The sequence below is a fragment of the Balaenoptera ricei genome, chromosome 14 (genome assembly GCF_028023285.1).
Source record: "Balaenoptera ricei isolate mBalRic1 chromosome 14, mBalRic1.hap2, whole genome shotgun sequence".
NCBI lineage: Eukaryota > Metazoa > Chordata > Mammalia > Artiodactyla > Balaenopteridae > Balaenoptera > Balaenoptera ricei.
In genome coordinates, this window is record NC_082652.1 from 13,280,263 (window position 1) to 13,299,679 (window position 19,417).

Consider the following 19,417-nt stretch of genomic DNA (forward strand, 5'->3'; position numbering starts at 1 on the left):
CAGGAAGAGCTTCTCCGCACCATGTCTTCTGGGGGGACCTCCTCCTGGTTCCCTCCAGCAAAAACCATCCTGACCTCAAGGAAAAGGCTCCCGAAGGAAAATACATGCAGGCTCCCCGCAAAGTCCTCCTTCCACCCCGCAAAGCTCCCATGTCCACCCTATAAGTAATCCCATGCCAGGAAGAGTCTCCCTGCCTTGAAGCCCCCAGAGGCAGAATTAACAATCCAGCTTCCTTCTCCCTGTCTGCACAGGCCCCACCCACCCCTCCTGAAACCTGGTCCCTTGCAGCCCCCTTCCACCTCCTGCCCTCCTGGGGAGGAGACTCCCGTCACTCATCGTCGCAAACGTCCGTGTGCTGGCCGAGAACGTGGGTCTCTAACTGTGCCGTTCTAGGCATGTCCATTAGCGCTGGGCCGTTAATTGTGTGGTTCCAGTCTCCTGCGTTCTCACCTCCTTGTTACACAGCTGTCAACTGCTGAGAGAGGCCTGTGAAAATCTTCCGCTGTCATCGTGAATTGGGGATATGATAAGTGCGCCCAAGTTTGAAATTATTATAGCTTCCAGTGAATTAAGTCTTTGGACATTATATCCTAAGCCTCTTCCTTTCTCACAGTGCTCTTTGCCATAAAGTCTTTTTGGTCAGATGTTAATACAGTCTTACATGCTTGCTCTGAGTATTTTATCTTTGCACTTGTAGTCTTCCTGTGCCCTTATAGTTTTAGCTGCATCTTTTACAGACAGTGTATTGCTGATTATTATTTTTATTTCTGTTGTTAATCCAACATGACATGGCTTCTTCTGGCTATTACTGATATACTTAGATTTACTGTGATTGCTGATATATTTGAATCTAGATCTACCATCTTCTTTTTGCACTATTTTTCATGCTTTTTCTATGCATTTCTTTCTTTCTTCCCTTTTCGGCCTTCTGCTGGACTGACTGAGTCTTCTGTATTTCCTCTTTTATTTTTCATGTTGGAAGCTGTACGTTCTGGCCCTATTATTTTAATGTCGACAATGACATTTAAATTTTTCCCCTTGGCTTCAAGCTAATTGTGGGTAATTGAGTTAATCAATATCTATACCTTCCTCTCCAGCAATACAAGGACTTAGATCACTTTTATTCAGATTATCCTGTGAGCGGATTTATTTCCACATGGTTTTATAACCTCAAAAACACTCATTGTTATTGTTGTTTTCTATAAATTGTGCATTTTGTTTTACCCACATATTTACTAATTTCCCTACATCACTTCTTCCCATGGTCCATGCTTCCTCCTGCATTTGCCTTCCTTCTTCCTAAAGCATGTGTCTCAGCAGTTATTTCAGCATGGCAGGTGATGATTAAAGCTCCTTTAAAAAAAATTTTTTTATTTATTTGGCTGTGACGGGTGTTAATTGCAACACGGGATCTTCGATCTTTGTTGCAACATGTGGGATCTTTTTCGTTGCAGCACGTGGGATCTAGTTCCCTGACCAGGCCCCTTGCATTGGGAGTGCAGCGTCTTAGCCATCGGACCACCAGGGAAGTTGCAAAGCTGTTCTTTCGTATAGTTGAAACTGTCTACTTCAGCTCTTGTCGTTGAGTGATAGTTTCACTGGGTATAGAATTCCAGGTTGTCAGTTACTGTGTTCTTGGCACTTTGAGGACGGTGACTTTTATCTTCTGTTACTGCTGTTGAGATGTGTGATGTCAGGCCTTCCTTGGCAATCTTTCCTTTCATTTCATTGTGATATTTTCTTTGGCTCTGTGTTCTGCAGTCATATTATATCATGGATTTATTTTTACTTATCCTGCTTGGTTTTTATATATGATCCAAAATTTTTAGGTATTTTGTAAACGCAGGGGTTTTTGGTTTGGTAGTTCACAGTATAGCGAGGACAGGGGGCGGGGAGCCAAAATCACTCTTGGAGGTGCAAGTGTGTCCCCAGCACTGCTGGGCCCCTGGCCATGGGCAGGTCTGGCAGGAGAGGGATGGAGTCAGAAAATTCCAGGCCTCAGCTCTCTAATGAGCCTGGCCTTCAGTTAGCCCTCTGGGTGCAGGACATCAGGGTGGGAATAATTGGCACAAGTAAGTAAGATAACTTGCTAGATACTCAGCAACGTTCCTTTGGAAGGGGATCTCCATGACTGAGAGCAGAGAGAGGGATGAACTCCTGCCACGTGCCAGGGCTGGTCCAGGCGCTGAGAGAACAGGGACAGATGAGGGGAGAACCCCCTTTGCAGAGCTCACAGTGCAACAAGGCCAGGGCCGCTCTAATGTAACATCGGGCTCGGGGGAAGCTGAGACCCCCCAGTGCTCCCCCAGTTGTTAGCAAACATGTACCCACGTGGCAGGCGCCTGGTGCAGAGGCTGCCTCTCGGCAGCAGTGACGCACCCGTGCGACACTCTTCACAGCTTGCAAGCTGCTTTCATCCTCACAGCCGTCTGCTGAGCCCCTCCACTTAAGGACGGGGAAGCTGAGGCTCAGAGGGCAAATAGTCTAACTTCTCTGTGCCTCAGCTTCCTCATCTGTCAGATGGGATAACACTGGTACCAATCTCTTCCGACTGGTATGAGAATGCAGTGAGTTGATATCTATGAAGCGCTTTCAGTAGAGCAGGAGTTAATAGTAAAGGAAGGCACCACACAAGTGTTAGTGATGGATATTACCCACGTCAGCCCAGAATCCACCCCTCCCCACTGCCCCTCACCCCCTCGACCGCAGAGCCCCGTCATCGTTTTCTTCGTAGCACTTGCCCCTGTGTGAAATCACACGTTCATTTACCTGTGCGCCTGTTTACTGTGTCTCCCACACGCAACACACGTGCCGTGAGGGCAGGACCTCACCTGTTTATTCACTGAGTGTCCCTGACCAGGTGGCACTCCATAGATGTCTCTGAGTCTGAGAGTAACTAAGCAACTGATGGAGGCTACATTTCAAGGAATCCCAATTGACCTTGATCCACGGGCCAACCACTCACTGTGAACCATAGCAAATAGCCTCTGAAATGCACATTCCCGGTCAGGCACAGCCACGCTTAGAGTCAGTGTCACCCCATCCAGCCCCGCCTCCTCCAAGGGCACCCTCATCCCTGGGCTACATTTATTTTGTGCTCATAATACTCTCTCCTTGGACCTCTATTTGTTACACCCATTGGCAGTTACTGATCCCCTGCACAGCCGGGGAAGGTTCTCACGGGCTGGAACTAAACCAGTCATCTGAGTCTCCAGCAGGTGCCAGGTATCTGGAAGGTATTCCTTCACCCGGATTCCGCAATTATCAAAGTTTTGCCAACCTTATTGTATTTATGCCCTCCCCCCCACCCACAAGCACGCACTTATTTCCCCCATGAGTATTTTTAAAGCAAATCTCAGACGTTGTATCATTTTATCCAACTTTACAATTCTAAGGGGTTTACACACCCACCGGGTTCTCTCTGAGAGGTGGGTGCTGTAATCCCATTTTACACATGTGGAAACTGAGGCCCAGAGAGCTGAAGTTCTTGTCCAAAGTGACAGAGGTGAACGGTGGTGGGGCTGGCACCAAGCTGTCTGGACCCCCGGTCCTAAGACGCCCTTCCCTCCACGAGGCCCCTGGCCAGCCCTCCTCCTCTTCCCCGGGGCAGGGCTCCCAGGGCCAGACTTTGATCTCTTCCAGGGCCGAATTCCAGATGGAGGCCTCACCAGCCGGCTCGGGCAAGACGATTGATGGGGTGTTGATGACGTCAGGGTTTACAGACAAGCTCCGGGCTGGGCCGGGGTGCTGTGGGCTGATTGTCAGCCGTGATGGGAACCAGACACCTCGGCCCCTGGGCTCCCGGAGGAGAAGGCGAGGGGCCAGGAGAGGGGCCTGGGGCTTCTCACCCTGGAGCAGCCACAGAATCAAGACTACTTGTCAGGTGACAGCAGGCTTCCTGGTTCCTCGAGGACCTCAGGGTGGCCCTCGAGGTGTCGGGGGTGCCCTGAATCCCCTCCACGTAGGATCTAGCAGGAAGGGCTCTCAACTCAGAGTCCAGTCTCGGCCGCTGAAAATGACCTCACTCCGTCTTTCCCTCTCTGGCCCTCAGTCTGTTCATCAACAACAAAAGAAGGTGAGGCTAGATTGGGGGTCAACACACTTTTTCTGTAAAGGGCCAAATACTTCAGCTTTGGGAACCACACAGCCTCTATTGCCACTACCAGACTCTTCCAGTGTAGCCTGAAAGCCACCAGATACAAGATCTAATCAAGTGGGAGAGGCTGTGTTCCAATAAAACTTTATTTACAAAATCAGGTGGTGGGCCAGATTTGGCCCTCCAGCTGTAGTTGGCTCACCCCCGGAGTAGCCAGTCACTAAAGGCCCTTTGAACTCTGAAAATGTGCAAGTCAGAGATTAGGGGGGCTTGTGGGGGCCGGTAGATAATGTGAATGAACCAAGCAAAAGCCAGCAGAGGCATTAGGGAGTGGTGAGGACTGCAGCAAACTACAGAGCTGTGCCTTGACTCAAAGGGGATGGGGTGGGCTATTCCTTGCTCTCGCCAATCATGGCCAGGTGGAAACCAGCTTACTCCCAGATATAAACGAGTATTCAAAAGAAGCTGGAAATCTGCTTGTTAAAAAAATGTGAGTTACCCGATTCTGAACTGTTACTTATAAACTCAAACTTGTAAAAACCATTGTGTGGCCCAAATCCCATCACACAGGCTCATGGGCCACATTAGGCCCAAGGGCCACCCTTTGCAAACTCTGCTCTCCATTCAGATCTTTCCCCCCAACTGCAGATACCGGGTTAGTGTTTGCAGAAGCACAGAGATGATGTGGGGGCTCACCTCGGTGGGCTGGCTTTTTTCTTCCACCCTTGGACGTCCACAGGGCGATGGGAAACTTACAAACACTGATGAGGGAAGAACCCGGCCTCAGCTCGTGGACCTTCATAGGCTTCGGGCCCCTGGACCAAAGAATCCCCTTGGGAAAGCGGCTTTGCTGCCAGCCTGGAAGGAGTGATCTGCCAGGGTTCCCTGCCTGGGACTGGGGGCAGCACGGGGGCTTCTCTACTTGGGAGGGAAGCAAGCAAGGCTGTCACTCCAGCCACCTGCCCCGATGTCCCCAGATGGCCAACCAGCTCAGGCCCCTGGAGGCTTGTCCTTCTGAGCTGACTCCCCTGGGAGGCCCACGCTGCTCTTGTCAGTCGCCGTTCTCCTGCTGGCATGGAAGGGGCCCGGGTCTCCAGCCTGTTGGGGTTTCAGAGCCAAGTGTCTCTAAGGCAACATCCAACCAAGATGTGCGAGTCTGGAAATGGCTGTGAGAGGCGGGAGACCGTGGGCGGAGGCGGAGGCGTGGGGCTGGCCCAGGACGGGAATGTTTATTCTTCCTTCGGGGCCTGTGGGCCTGGGAGCCATTAAAAATGCCGATTAATCTTCCTGCTGGTCTCAGAGGGTAAAATTAGAGCCAGAAATGAGTCTGGAGCTACAAGGACATGGGAAGGATATGCAGAAGCTCTGCCCGTGTGAACTGGTGAGGAAAACAAGACGCCTTCCATTGCCGCTCCAGAGTGACCCAGTGGGTCTGTCTTTTCATCTGCCTTTGAAAATCAGGTTTATTGAGGCATAATTTACCTTCCAAAAAATACACCCATCTTGGTGCAGCTCCTGTGGAAAACAGGAGAGGGGACTTCCCTGGCGGTCCAGTGGTTAGGATTCTGTGCTCCCACTGCGGGGACATGCGCTGGTTCCCTGGTCAGGGGACTGAGATGATTCCGCATGCCACGCTGCGTGGCCGAACAGACAAGCAAAAACACTAAGAAAGAGAATGACTGTATGATCCAGCAATCCCACTGCTGGGGATCGACCCCCAGAGAACTGAAAGCCGGATCCCCAAGAGAGGTCCATACGGCAGCAGAAGCCTTCACAGCAGCCAAAGGCAGAAGCAACCCACACGCCCGTGAATGGACAAACAGAACGCCGTCTATTCTAACAGCGGACTATTATCCGACCTTAAAAAGGGAGGAGATTCTGACACACGCCACGACTTGGACACACCTTGAGGACATGATGCTCAGTGAAGTAAGCCAGTCCCAGAAAGACACATGCTGTGTGATTCCACGCGTATGAGGTTCCTGGCAGTGTCAGATTCATAGAGACAGAAAGTAGATGGTGGTTACCAGAGGCAGGAGGGGGAGGGAGGGCGGGGAGTTGTTGTTTAACGGGGACAGTTTTGCAAGATGGAAAAGTTCTGGAGATCAGTTGTAGCAAACTGTGAATATACTGAACACTGCTTAAAAGTGGTTAAGATGCTAAATTTTATGTTGTGTGTTTTTCCCCACAATTAAACATTACAAAATTTTAAATGCGCCCATTTTACGTGTACAATTCCTTGGACTTTGCTAAATAGAACATCACCCCAGTCAAAATAGAAAGCGTTCCGTCACCCGGAGAGTCCTTTGTGTCTCACTGCAGCCTATGCTGGTTTTCAACATCCTGCTGAATTCAAGTTTAATTAAAAGGGAATGATACCCCCGCTGCCCTGGGGTCTGGGTCAAGCCTAAACCGCGGTGACTGCTGGGAGCTGTGTCCCACTCAGGCTCCTTCCTACCTGGGCCTCGAACCTGTGTGTGGGAGGGGACGGCGGGGAGCAAGGGAGACACATTTGCTTTGGCTTCTGAATTTCTAATCAGCTGCCCAGGTGTTGAAAGGAGCAGCATGAAACACTGGCTCGACAGAGGCAGACAGACACACACGTGGACACGGACACACACGCACGGACACACACACACATAAACACGGACACACACACACTCCCCCTGGCGGCTCCCCAGCCTTTGCTCGCTGCCCGCTGTGCTATAAGTTGGCCACGTAGGAGCCAGGCTGCTCTTGAAAACCACCTCCACCCGGGCCCTGGTGTGCAGCCGGGAGTGTGTCCCCCGGGACTCTTCACCCAGGCCAGGGCTCCCCTGGGACAGTGAACTCAGACCAGCCTCCTTGAACGCCGCCTCCTCACTGCCCCCCCCAGCCTTGACCTCTGGCTTTCAAACTCCCTGACTTCTGCCTGTGAAGATTGGTCAGTGAAGGTCGCCCCCTGGTGGAACATCTGGGACATAACAAAAATTCGTCTCTGCCTTCGTGGTGTTTCGTTGAATTCATTCAATTCCAAATATTTGAGGGGGGAAATAACGACAGTGGAGAAAGCTGGAAGACACCTTAACCAAGTGATCAGGTTCATGTCACCTGGAAGGGGACAGAGGGACATCGTGTACCCCTGACGTGATGCACTGAGAAGGGCACCTCCTTTCTCAGGTATTCTTACCCCCCAAGTCTGTACTACTTTTGCAACTTTTCCATGAGCCTAAAATTCTTTCAAAGAATTTTCCAAAATTTCAAAATTATTTCAAAATAAAAAGTTAGAGTATTTGTGGGCCTTCTTTTATATGTGGAAGGCACTGATCTTTAAATTGGGGATGCATGCCTTCATGGAACTAATGTTCTCATGGGAGAGAAGACACACAAACCAACCCAATGGTTGCATCTGTGTCAAGTAATAAGGGCTGGGAAGCAAAAGAAGGAAGGACAAAGGGTCAGGGGTGAAGGGCCGGGGGCAGCTGGTGGCTGGCGGTCAGGGGCAAGCTCTCTCTGGAGGTGACTAAGTGGCAGGGCCCTGAGTGGCTGAGGGGGGCACACAAACTCATTCATTAATAAGTAACATCGTGTGATGATCGTGTTCAGTGCTGTGGGCAGGAAGCAGGGGAGGGGGCTGGCAGCATGGAAAGGGGGTGCGTGTGCTTTTCAAACAGAACATGTGTGTGACACAGGTCTTGCTGGGCGAGTGATGGGCGAGCAGAGGCCAGAGGAGGAGTGAGAATTTCTGGTAGAGGGAACAGGACGTGCAAAGGTCCGGAGGTGGGCTTCTCGCTCACAGCACTGAGCATGATGTGACACACAGTGTTACTTACTGAATTTTTTTCTCTGCCCTCCTGGAAGGTAAGCACTGCGAGGGACACAGAATCTGCTCACTGCTGTGTCCCCAAGTGCCTGGCACATAGCAGGCTCTGGGATAATATCTGTTGGATTAATGAATGAGTTTGTGTGCCCCCCTCAGCCACTCAGGGCCCTGCCATTAGTCACCTCCACAGAGAGCTTGCCCTGACCGCCAGCCACCAGCTGCCCCCGGCCCTTCACCCCTGACCCTTTGTCCTTCCTTCTTTTGCTTCCCAGCCCTTATTACTTGACACAGATGCAACCATTGGGTTGGTTTGTGTGTCTTCTCTCCCATGAGAACATTAGTTCCATGAAGGCATGCATCCCCAGTTTAAAGATCAGTGCCTTCCACATATAAAAGAAGGCCCACAAATACTCTTTTTATTTTGAAATAATTTTGAAATTTTGGAAAATTCTTTGAAAGAATTTTAGGCTCACGGAAAAGTTGCAAAAGTAGTACAGACTTGAGGGGTAAGAATACCTGAGAAAGGAGGTGCCCTTCTCAGTGCATCATGTCAGGGGTACACGATGTCCCTCTGTCCCCTTCCAGGTGACATGAACCTGATCACTTGGTTAAGGTGTCTTCCAGCTTTCTCCACTGTCGTTATTTCTCCCCCTCAAATATTTGGAATTGAATGAATTCAACGAAACACCACGAAGGCAGAGACGAATTTTTGTTATGTCCCAGATGTTCCACCAGGGGGCGACCTTCACTGACCAATCTTCACAGGCAGAAGTCAGGGAGTTTGAAAGCCAGAGGTCAAGGCTGGGGGGGCAGTGAGGAGGGGGCGTTCAAGGAGGCTGGTCTGAGTTCGCTGTCCCAGGGGAGCCCTGGCCTGGGTGAAGAGTCCCGGGGGACACACTCCCGGCTGCACACCAGGGCCCGGGTGGAGGTGGTTTTCAAGAGCAGCCTGGCTCCTACGTGGCCAACTTATAGCACAGCGGGCAGCGAGCAAAGGCTGGGGAGCCGCCAGGGGGAGTGTGTGTGTGTCCGTGTTTATGTGTGTGTGTGTCCGTGCGTGTGTGTCCGTGTCCACGTGTGTGTCTGTCTGCCTCTGTCGAGCCAGTGTTTCATGCTGCTCCTTTCAACACCTGGGCAGCTGATTAGAAATTCAGAAGCCAAAGCAAATGTGTCTCCCTTGCTCCCCGCCGTCCCCTCCCACACACAGGTTCGAGGCCCAGGTAGGAAGGAGCCTGAGTGGGACACAGCTCCCAGCAGTCACCGCGGTTTAGGCTTGACCCAGACCCCAGGGCAGCGGGGGTATCATTCCCTTTTAATTAAACTTGAATTCAGCAGGATGTTGAAAACCAGCATAGGCTGCAGTGAGACACAAAGGACTCTCCGGGTGACGGAACGCTTTCTATTTTGACTGGGGTGATGTTCTATTTAGCAAAGTCCAAGGAATTGTACACGTAAAATGGGCGCATTTAAAATCTTTTAATGTTTAATTGTGGGGAAAAACAACATAAAATTTACCATCTTAACCACTTTTAAGCAGTGTTCAGTATATTCACAGTTTGCTACAACTGATCTCCAGAACTTTTCCATCTTGCAAAACTGAAACTCTGTCCCCGTTAAACAACAACTCCCCACCCTCCCTCCCCCTCCTGCCCCTGGTAACCACCATCTACTTTCTGTCTCTATGAATCTGACACTGCCAGGAACCTCATACGCGTGGAATCACACAGCATGTGTCTTTCTGGGACTGGCTTACTTCACTGAGCATCATGTCCTCAAGGTGTGTCCAAGTTGTGGTGTGTGTCAGAATCTCCTCCCTTTTTAAGGTTGGGTGATAGTCCGCTGTTAGAATAGACGGCGTTCTGTTTGTCCATTCACGGGCGTGTGGGTTGCTTCCGCCTTTGGCTGCTGCTGCCGTATGGACATCTCTTGGGGATCCGGCTTTCAGTTCTCTGGGGGTTGATCCCCAGCAGTGGGATTGCTGGATCATTCTCTTCTTTAGTGTTTTTGCTTGTCTGTTCGGCCACACAGCGTGGCATGCGGAATCATCTCAGTCCCCTGACCAGGGAACCAGCGCATGTCCCCGCAGTGGGAGCACAGAATCCTAACCACTGGACCGCCAGGGAAGTCCCCTCTCCTGTTTTCCACAGGAGCTGCACCACGATGGGTGTATTTTTTGGAAGGTAAATTATGCCTCAATAAACCTGATTTTCAAAGGCAGATGAAAAGACAGACCCACTGGATCACTCTGGAGCGGCAATGGAAGGCGTCTTGTTTTCCTCACCAGTTCACACGGGCAGAGCTTCTGCATATCCTTCCCATGTCCTTGTAGCTCCAGACTCATTTCTGGCTCTAATTTTACCCTCTGAGACCAGCAGGAAGATTAATCGGCATTTTTAATGGCTCCCAGGCCCACAGGCCCCGAAGGAAGAAAAAACATCCCCGTCCTGGGCCAGCCCCACGCCTCCGCCTCCGCCCACGGTCTCCCGCCTCTCACAGCCATTTCCAGACTCACACATCTTGGTTGGATGTTGCCTTAGAGACACTTGGCTCTGAAACCCCAACAGGCTGGAGACCCGGGCCCCTTCCATGCCAGCAGGAGAACGGCGACTGACAAGAGCAGCGTGGGCCTCCCAGGGGAGTCAGCTCAGAGGGACAAGCCTCCAGGGGCCTGAGCTGGTTGGCCATCTGGGGACATCGGGGCAGGTGGCTGGAGTGACAGCCTTGCTTGCTTCCCTCCCAAGTAGAGAAGCCCCCGTGCTGCCCCCAGTCCCAGGCAGGGAACCCTGGCAGATCACTCCTTCCAGGCTGGCAGCAAAGCTGCTTTCCCAAGGGGATTCTTTGGTCCAGGGCCCCGAAGCCTATGAAGGTCCACGAGCTGAGGCCGGGTTCTTCCCTCATCAGTGTTTGTAAGTTTCCCATCGCCCTGTGGACGTCCAAGGGTGGAAGAAAAAAGCCAGCGACCGAGGTGAGCCCCCACATCATCTCTGTGCTTCTGCAAACACTAACCCGGTATCTGCAGTTGGGGGGAAAGATCTGAATGGAGAGCAGAGTTTGCAAAGGGTGGCCCTTGGGCCTAATATGGCCCATGAGCCTGTGTGATGGGATTTGGGCCACACAATGGTTTTTACAAGTTTGAGTTTATAAGTAACAGTTCAGAATCGGGTAACTCACATTTTTTTAACAAGCAGATTTCCAGCTTCTTTTGAATACTGGTTTATATCTGGGAGTAAGCTGGTTTCCACCTGGCCATGACTGGCGAGAGCAAGGAATAGCCCACCCCATCCCCTTTGAGTCAAGGCACAGCTCTGTAGTTTGCTGCAGTCCTCACCACTCCCTAATGCCTCTGCTGGCTTTTGCTTGGTTCATTCACATTATCTACCGGCCCCCACAAGCCCCCCTAATCTCTGACTTGCACATTTTCAGAGTTCAAAGGGCCTTTAGTGACTGGCTACTCCGGGGGTGAGCCAACTACAGCTGGAGGGCCAAATCTGGCCCACCACCTGATTTTGTAAATAAAGTTTTATTGGAACACAGCCTCTCCCACTTGATTAGATCTTGTATCTGGTGGCTTTCAGGCTACACTGGAAGAGTCTGGTAGTGGCGATAGAGGCTGTGTGGTTCCCAAAGCTGAAGTATTTGGCCCTTTACAGAAAAAGTGTGTTGACCCCCAATCTAGCCTCACCTTCTTTTGTTGTTGATGAACAGACTGAGGGCCAGAGAGGGAAAGACAGAGTGAGGTCATTTTCAGCGGCCGAGACTGGAATCTGAGTTGAGAGCCCTTCCTGCTAGATCCTACGTGGAGGGGATTCAGGGCACCCCCGACACCTCGAGGGCCACCCTGAGATCCTCGAGGAACCAGGAAGCCTGCTGTCATCTGACAGGTACTCCTGATTCTGTGGCTGCTCCAGGGTGAGAAGCCCCATGCCCCTCTCCTGGCCCCTCGCCTTCTCCTCCGGGAGCCCAGGGACCGAGGTGTCTGGTTCCCATCACGGCTGACAATCAGCCCACAGCACCCCGGCCCAGCCCGGAGCTTGTCTGTAAACCCTGACGTCATCAACACCCCATCAATCGTCTTGCCCGAGCCGGCTGGTGAGGCCTCCATCTGGAATTCGGCCCTGGAAGAGATCAAAGTCTGGCCCTGGGAGCCCTGCCCCGGGGAAGAGGAGGAGGGCTGGCCAGGGGCCTCGTGGAGGGAGGGGCGTCTGAGGACTGGGGGTCCAGGCAGCTTGGTGCCAGCCCCACCACCGTTCACCTCTGTCACTTTGGACAAGAACTTCAGCTCTCTGGGCCTCAGTTTCCACATGTGTAAAATGGGATTACAGCACCCACCTCGCAGAGAGAACCCGGTGGGTGTGTAAACCCCTTAGAATTGTAAAGTTGGATAAAATGATACAACGTCTGAGATTTGCTTTAAAAATACTCATGGGGGAAATAAGTGCGTGCTTGTGGGTGGGGGGGAGGGCATAAATACAATAAGGTTGGCAAAACTTTGATAATTGCGGAATCCGGGTGAAGGAATACCTTCCAGATACCTGGCACCTGCTGGAGACTCAGATGACTGGTTTAGTTCCGGCCCGTGAGAACCTTCCCCGGCTGTGCGGGGGATCAGTAACTGCCAATGGGTGTAACAAATAGAGGTCCAAGGAGAGAGTATTATGAGCACAAAATAAATGTAGCCCAGGGATGAGGGTGCCCTTGGAGGAGGCGGGGCTGGATGGGGTGACACTGACTCTAAGCGTGGCTGTGCCTGACCGGGAATGTGCATTTCAGAGGCTATTTGCTATGGTTCACAGTGAGTGGTTGGCCCGTGGATCAAGGTCAATTGGGATTCCTTGAAATGTAGCCTCCATCAGTTGCTTAGTTACTCTCAGACTCAGAGACATCTATGGAGTGCCACCTGGTCAGGGACACTCAGTGAATAAACAGGTGAGGTCCTGCCCTCATGGCACGTGTGATGCGTGTGGGAGACGCAGTAAACGGGCGCACAGGTAAATGAACGTGTGATTTCACACAGGGGCAAGTGCTACAAAGAAAACCATGATGGGGCACTGCGGTCGAGGGGGTGAGGGGCAGTGGGGAGGGGTGGATTCTGGGCTGACGTGGGTAATATCCATCACTAACACTTGTGTGGTGCCTTCCTTTACTATTAACTCCTGCTCTACTGAAAGCGCTTCATAGATATCAACTCACTGCATTCTCATACCAGTCGGAAGAGATTGGTACCAGTGTTATCCCATCTGACAGATGAGGAAGCTGAGGCACAGAGAAGTTAGACTATTTGCCCTCTGAGCCTCAGCTTCCCTGTCCTTAAGTGGAGGGGCTCAGCAGACGGCTGTGAGGATGAAAGCAGCTTGCAAGCTGTGAAGAGTGTCGCACGGGTGCGTCACTGCTGCCGAGAGGCAGCCTCTGCACCAGGCGCCTGCCACGTGGGTACATGTTTGCTAACAACTGGGGGAGCACTGGGGGGTCTCAGCTTCCCCCGAGCCCGATGTTACATTAGAGCGGCCCTGGCCTTGTTGCACTGTGAGCTCCACAAAGGGGGTTCTCCCCTCATCTGTCCCTGTTCTCTCAGCGCCTGGACCAGCCCTGGCACGTGGCAGGAGTTCATCCCTCTCTCTGCTCTCAGTCATGGAGATCCCCTTCCAAAGTAACGTTGCTGAGTATCTAGCAAGTTATCTTACTTACTTGTGCCAATTATTCCCACCCTGATATCCTGCACCCAGAGGGCTAACTGAAGGCCAGGCTCATTAGAGAGCTGAGGCCTGGAATTTTCTGACTCCATCCCTCTCCTGCCAGACCTGCCCATGGCCAGTGGCCAGGCAGTGCTGGGGACACACTTGCACCTCTGAGAGTGATTTTGGCTTTCCCCGCCCCCCCTGCTATACTGTGAACTACCAAACGAAAAACCCCTGCGTTTACAAAATACCTAAAAATTTTGGATCATATATAAAAACCAAGCAGGATAAGTAAAAGTAAATCCATGACATAATATGACTGCAGAACACAGCCAAAAAAAATATCACAATCAAATGAAAGGAAAGATTGCCAAGGAAGGCCTGACATCACATATCTCAACGGCAACAACAGAAGATAAAAGTCACCGTCCTCAAAGTGCCAAGAACACAGTAACTGACAACCTGGAATTCTATACCCAGTGAAACTATCAGTCAACAATGAGAGCTGAAGTAGACAGTTTCAACTAGACAAAAGAACAGCTTTGGTACTTCCCTGATGGTCCGATGGCTAAGACACCACACTCCCAATGCAAGGGGCCCGGGTTCGATCCCTCGTCACAGAACTAGATCCCACGTGCTGCAACGAAAAAGATCCCACATGTTGCAATGAAGATCGAAGATCCCGTCTTGCAATTAAGACCTGGCACAGCCAAATAAATATTTAAAAAAAAAAAGAGCTTTAATCATTACCTGCCATGCTGAAATAACGGCTGAGACACATGCTTTAGGAAGAAGGAAACCAAATGCAGGAGGAAGCATGGACCACGGGAAGAAGTGGTGAAGGGAAATTGGTAAATATGTGGGTAAAACAAAATGCACAATTTATAGAAAACAACAATAACAATGAGTGTTTTTGAGGTTATAAAACCATGTGGAAATAAAGCCTCTCACAGGATAATCTGAATAAAAGTGATCTAAGTCCTTGTATTGCTGGAGAGGAAGGTATAGATATTGATTAACTCAATTACCCACAATTAGCTTGAAGCCAAGGGGAAAAATTTAAATGTCATTGTCGACATTAAAATAATAGGGCCAGGATGTACAGCTTCCAACATGAAAAATAAAAGGGGAAATAGAGAAAACTCAGTCAGTCCAGCAGAAGGCTGAAAAGGGAAGAAAAAAAGAAATGCATAGAAAAAGCATGAAAAATAGTGCAAAAAGAAGATGGTAGATCTAGATTCAAATATATCAGCAATCACAGTAATTCTAAGTATATCAGTGATAGCCAGAAGAAGCCATGTCATGTTGGATTAACAACAGAAATAAAAATAATAATCAGCAATGCACTGTCTGTAAAAGATGCAGCTAAAACTATAAGGGCACAGGAAGACTACAAGTGCAAAGATAAAATACTCAGAGCAAGCATGTAAGACTGTATTAACATCTGACCAAAAAGACTTTATGGCAAAGAGCACTGTGAGAAAGGAAGAGGCTTACAATACAATGTCCAACGACTTAATTCACTGGAAGCTATAATAATTTCAACCTTGGGCGCACTTATCATATCCCCAATTCACAATGACAGCGGAAGATTTTCACAGGCCTCTCTCAGCAGTTGACAGCTGTGTAACAAGGAGGTGAGAACGCAGGAGATTGGAACCACACAATTAACGGCCCAGCTCTAATGGACATGCCTAGAACGGCACAGTTAGAGACCCACGTTCTCGGCCAGCACATGGACGTTTGCGACGATGAGTGACGGGAGTCTCCTCCCCAGGAGGGCAGGAGGTGGAAGGGGGCTGCAAGGGACCAGGTTTCAGGAGGGGTGGGTGGGGCCTGGGCAGACAGGGAGAAGGAAGCTGGATTGTTAATTCTGCCTCTGGGACCTTCAAGGCAGGGAGACTCTTCCTGGCATGGGATTACTTATAGGGTGGACATGGGAGCTTTGCGGGGTGGAAGGAGGACTTTGCGGGGAGCCTGCATGTATTTTCCTTCGGGAGCCTTTTCCTTGAGGTCAGGATGGTTTTTGCTGGAGGGAACCAGGAGGAGGTCCTCCCAGAAGACATGGTGCAGGGAAGCTTTTCCTGGCCTCAGACCCGCAGTTGACGCTGGCGGGCTTCCTCCTGGGCCCCGCCTGCCTCGGGCTCCGGCCGCCCCCACAGCTGCCTTCCTCTCCACTTTCCTCCCCTCACAGAGGCAGATCCCCCCGCCTCTCACCCAGGGCGCGGCCAGGCGCCATCCTGAGCTGCCCACGGAGGTTGTGGGCTGGCCCCTTGTGGTCATCCTGCCTGAGCTCTCAGGACTGAGGCTCGCTCAGCTCTGACCCCCTCTGTTCCTGCAGGCCCCACTCTCATCAGCCACATGTTCTTCAGCCTTTCCTGAGCACCTACTGTGTGCCAGGCCCTGGGCTGTGTGCCAGGGTCCCTGCCCGCTTGAAGCTCCCAGGCAAGTGGGAGTCAGGATGGGGCTGTAGGAAACAGAAGAAAAACCATCCTGCTGTAATTCATCCGTCATTTCCTGCTGGCCTACTGTGTGCCAAATGCTGTTCATCTTACTATTCATCTCTGCATCTCTTAGCCCTACTATGTGCCAACTCGTGGGCTAGATGCTGCCATGCAAAAAACTGCTTAGAAAAGCAAGGTTTTAAGCCAGATATCGGTGGATTCATTCATTCACACATTCATTAATTCAGCAGTTGGGTCCTGTGTGCTGTTTTGGGCCAGGGGCCGTTCTAGGAGTTTGTGGGGAGCACACAGTTTAGGTAGATCTTAGAAGCATTGTCACCTTCCACAAATATCACTGACACATATTATGCGGAATGCACTTCACATACATTCTCACTGACTCTTTGCTACATTGTATGGTACCTAAGAAGACAGGCCCAGGAGCCTGACCTCTTGAGTTCAAATCCCAGCTCTGCCATTTATTTGCTGGGTGAGCTTGGCTAATTCACTCAACCTCTCTGTGCTTCAGTTCCTCCATCTATAAAATGGGGATAATAATAGTCCCTCCCTCATTAGCTTGTTATAAAGATTGATTTAGTTAACATGTAGAAAGTGCTTAGAATGGTACCTGGCACAGAGAAACTGTTTCTACAAATCTTTGTTACATAGATAAAACTACGAGAGGAAGAGAAGGTCATCCCCATTTTAAAGATGAGAAAACTGAGACCTGGAGAGGGGACTCGACCGGCCTTAAGTCTGTTTGTGTATTTCATATATTCATTTTCCAGATTGGAAATATCTCAGTTCTATTACAAAACGCTCGTATGCACATTGTAGTCAAATATCACCAGAGCCTAGGTTGAAAGTGATGGTGTCTGCTCCTCAACACCTTCATCCTTGAGATTATGATTTTTAACGAGGTGGGGCTTAACCCTTCCAGGTTTAACAGAAAATGTCATGTTTACATATACTTTTACAGACCGTTTCTGTTTCCTCATCAATGCATCACAGAAACGCTTCCATGCTAATACACAGATCTAGGCCTTTCTTTAAATGGCTGCCTTGCAGTCCAACGTGTGGGTCTCCTGTGATCCACCCAACAGCCCCTGGTTGATGGACAGGTATAGCGTATCCTGCAATCTGTTATCAAGAGCCACCTAATAACATACAACTCACGTTATCACATAACATACAATGTGCGCGTTTCTCTACGTACATACATACAACTGGCCAGTAGGGGGCACACTGACCGTCCCGCACTCTGCCAATTTCCTCACTCCCACAGGGGCGGGGTGGGGGGAACAATGAACTCTGGTTCCAGAAGGAAGTTTCCAGCCCCTCCGTGCCTTGGGGCGTCTTCGTGTGTCTCAGTTTTTCCTTAGACTCTTCTGTGTACATTTTTCAATCCACAGTCACTGAAGGAGTTTTGGAGAGGGAGGTGGCAGGATGTGCCTGAAGGGAGGCCAGTGCTATATGGGCCTCTGGGCTGGGGAGGTGACCATGAGGGCCCTTGGTGGCTGCCTGGTGCCCTCTGCCCCCCCCCCCTTCCCAGTGTGACATCGCAGGGAAGGAAGGGAGCCCTCTGCCAGGCACTAAGGGGTTTGATGCAACCTTCATCTCAAGTGCAGGAAAATTAGATTGTTTATTTTTCAAAGGTGGTGGGAGGACGGTGAGAAGGCAAGGAAGAGGAGGAGGGAGAACAGGGGGACAGAGAGGAAAGGACAGAAATGGGGGGCATGGGAGGAGGGGCAGAAAGGTAGAAGAGGGGGTGTGGAGGGAGGACAGTCCTGAGATGACTTCCAGGTGGGCCCCCTCCTTGAAGGCACTTTGTATTTGCCTTAAGTTGTTAGTGATAAGTAAGTAAGAAGTACAGAGAGATCTAAAGAATCCAGAAAGAGCAGCTGTAAGGACTAGCTCCTCCCCCTGGGGCTGAGGTAGAGCACCCAAGAGACCCTCACACCCTGGACCCCAACAGGGCTGAGATCCAGACTTTGTTGGGAGGGCATGGCCCTGGTTCAGCAGATGGCAGAGAAGCGCTGTGGCGCCATGCTGGAGGAACTCACTGGACACCTGCCCCTCCCAGGGTGTCAGGGAAAGCTGGCACTGGCAGGGGTCTCACTGGAGGCACTCTGTTACAAAACTGCCCTGTGGGGTGGGACAGGGGTCAGGGGAAGCCTCTGGATGCTGCTGACTGCCATGCACTGCAGCAGCCGGCCACTGGGGGGCGTGCTGGAGAAGCCTGGTGAGCAACCCATCACTGCTAGGAAGAGCCCTTTCCTCCCGCAGTGTCTCTCCAGCGCCCTCTCCTGGCAACACTTAACATCGTGCCACGTGGGAAAGGGAAAATGCTTAAGAGGCCCAGATTCCTCTCCAAGGAGCAGGCGACAATAGATGAATTTGGAACTAGAGGCAATCAATTGAAAATAGCACAGTCTCCTCCTTCCACGACTCAGCTTCCATATGTACCTGCTACACACATTGTAATTTTATACAAAGCAAACAACTTTATGTTCCTCTCTGACAAGATACAGCCATGCTTCCTCCAAATAAATTCTCTCTTTTCCCCCAAATGAGGGGATGCACAGTATCAAGGGTCAGTGAATGTATAACTGATTTGTATATACGTCACTCCTGAAATTCAGTCACAGCACCACTGAATATTCTAGTCCCTAAAGGCTAAACCGTAAACTAAACGTCTGACAATCGTGTATAAAGTAATGATGGGAAGAAAAGAGGATGGTTAGCACATAAAAACAAATACATCCCTAAAACACAGCAATAGAAGATATGCCAAGTCATCACATCCTCGTTTCTGTAAACCTGGCTGTGAGGCCCTCATAGATATGTACAAATTCCTCCTTCCACCCCTCATTCTGTATTTTCCCCACTCTCAGCTAGAATGCCAGCTGGTGCGGATATTTTACCTGGTGGTGTGACCCAAGCCTTCATCTCTGAGGGGTCTGAGTCCTCAACCATCCTTACATTATTGGCTGCTGTGGTTTTCCATCCACCTTTACTATCTGGCTTGGAAGTGCCGGGGCACCCAGAGACCCCCCAGGCTCCAGACAGCATCCTCCTGACCCGCACCGAGTCGAAGCAACTCAGCTTCCACTTGGTAATAGGGATCAACCACTCCGGCCAGTAAGGTAACTCCTTCTTATTTCCCCTGCTGGTTCAGTGGCATAACGAGCACACAATATCCAGTGGGTGGTGTCCTTCTTGTGCAGCCGTTGTTGCATTGGTGTCTCCACCAGATCACGGGCCCAGGTTGCAGGCAACTTGTGCTGCAGCCTGGACTTTCTGCAGAGCTTCCCCCTGTTCTGGTCCCCACTCGAAGCTGGCAGCCTTCTGGGTGACTGTGCAGATGGGTAAGGAGCTCACTCGCACATGTTCTCTGTTGCCT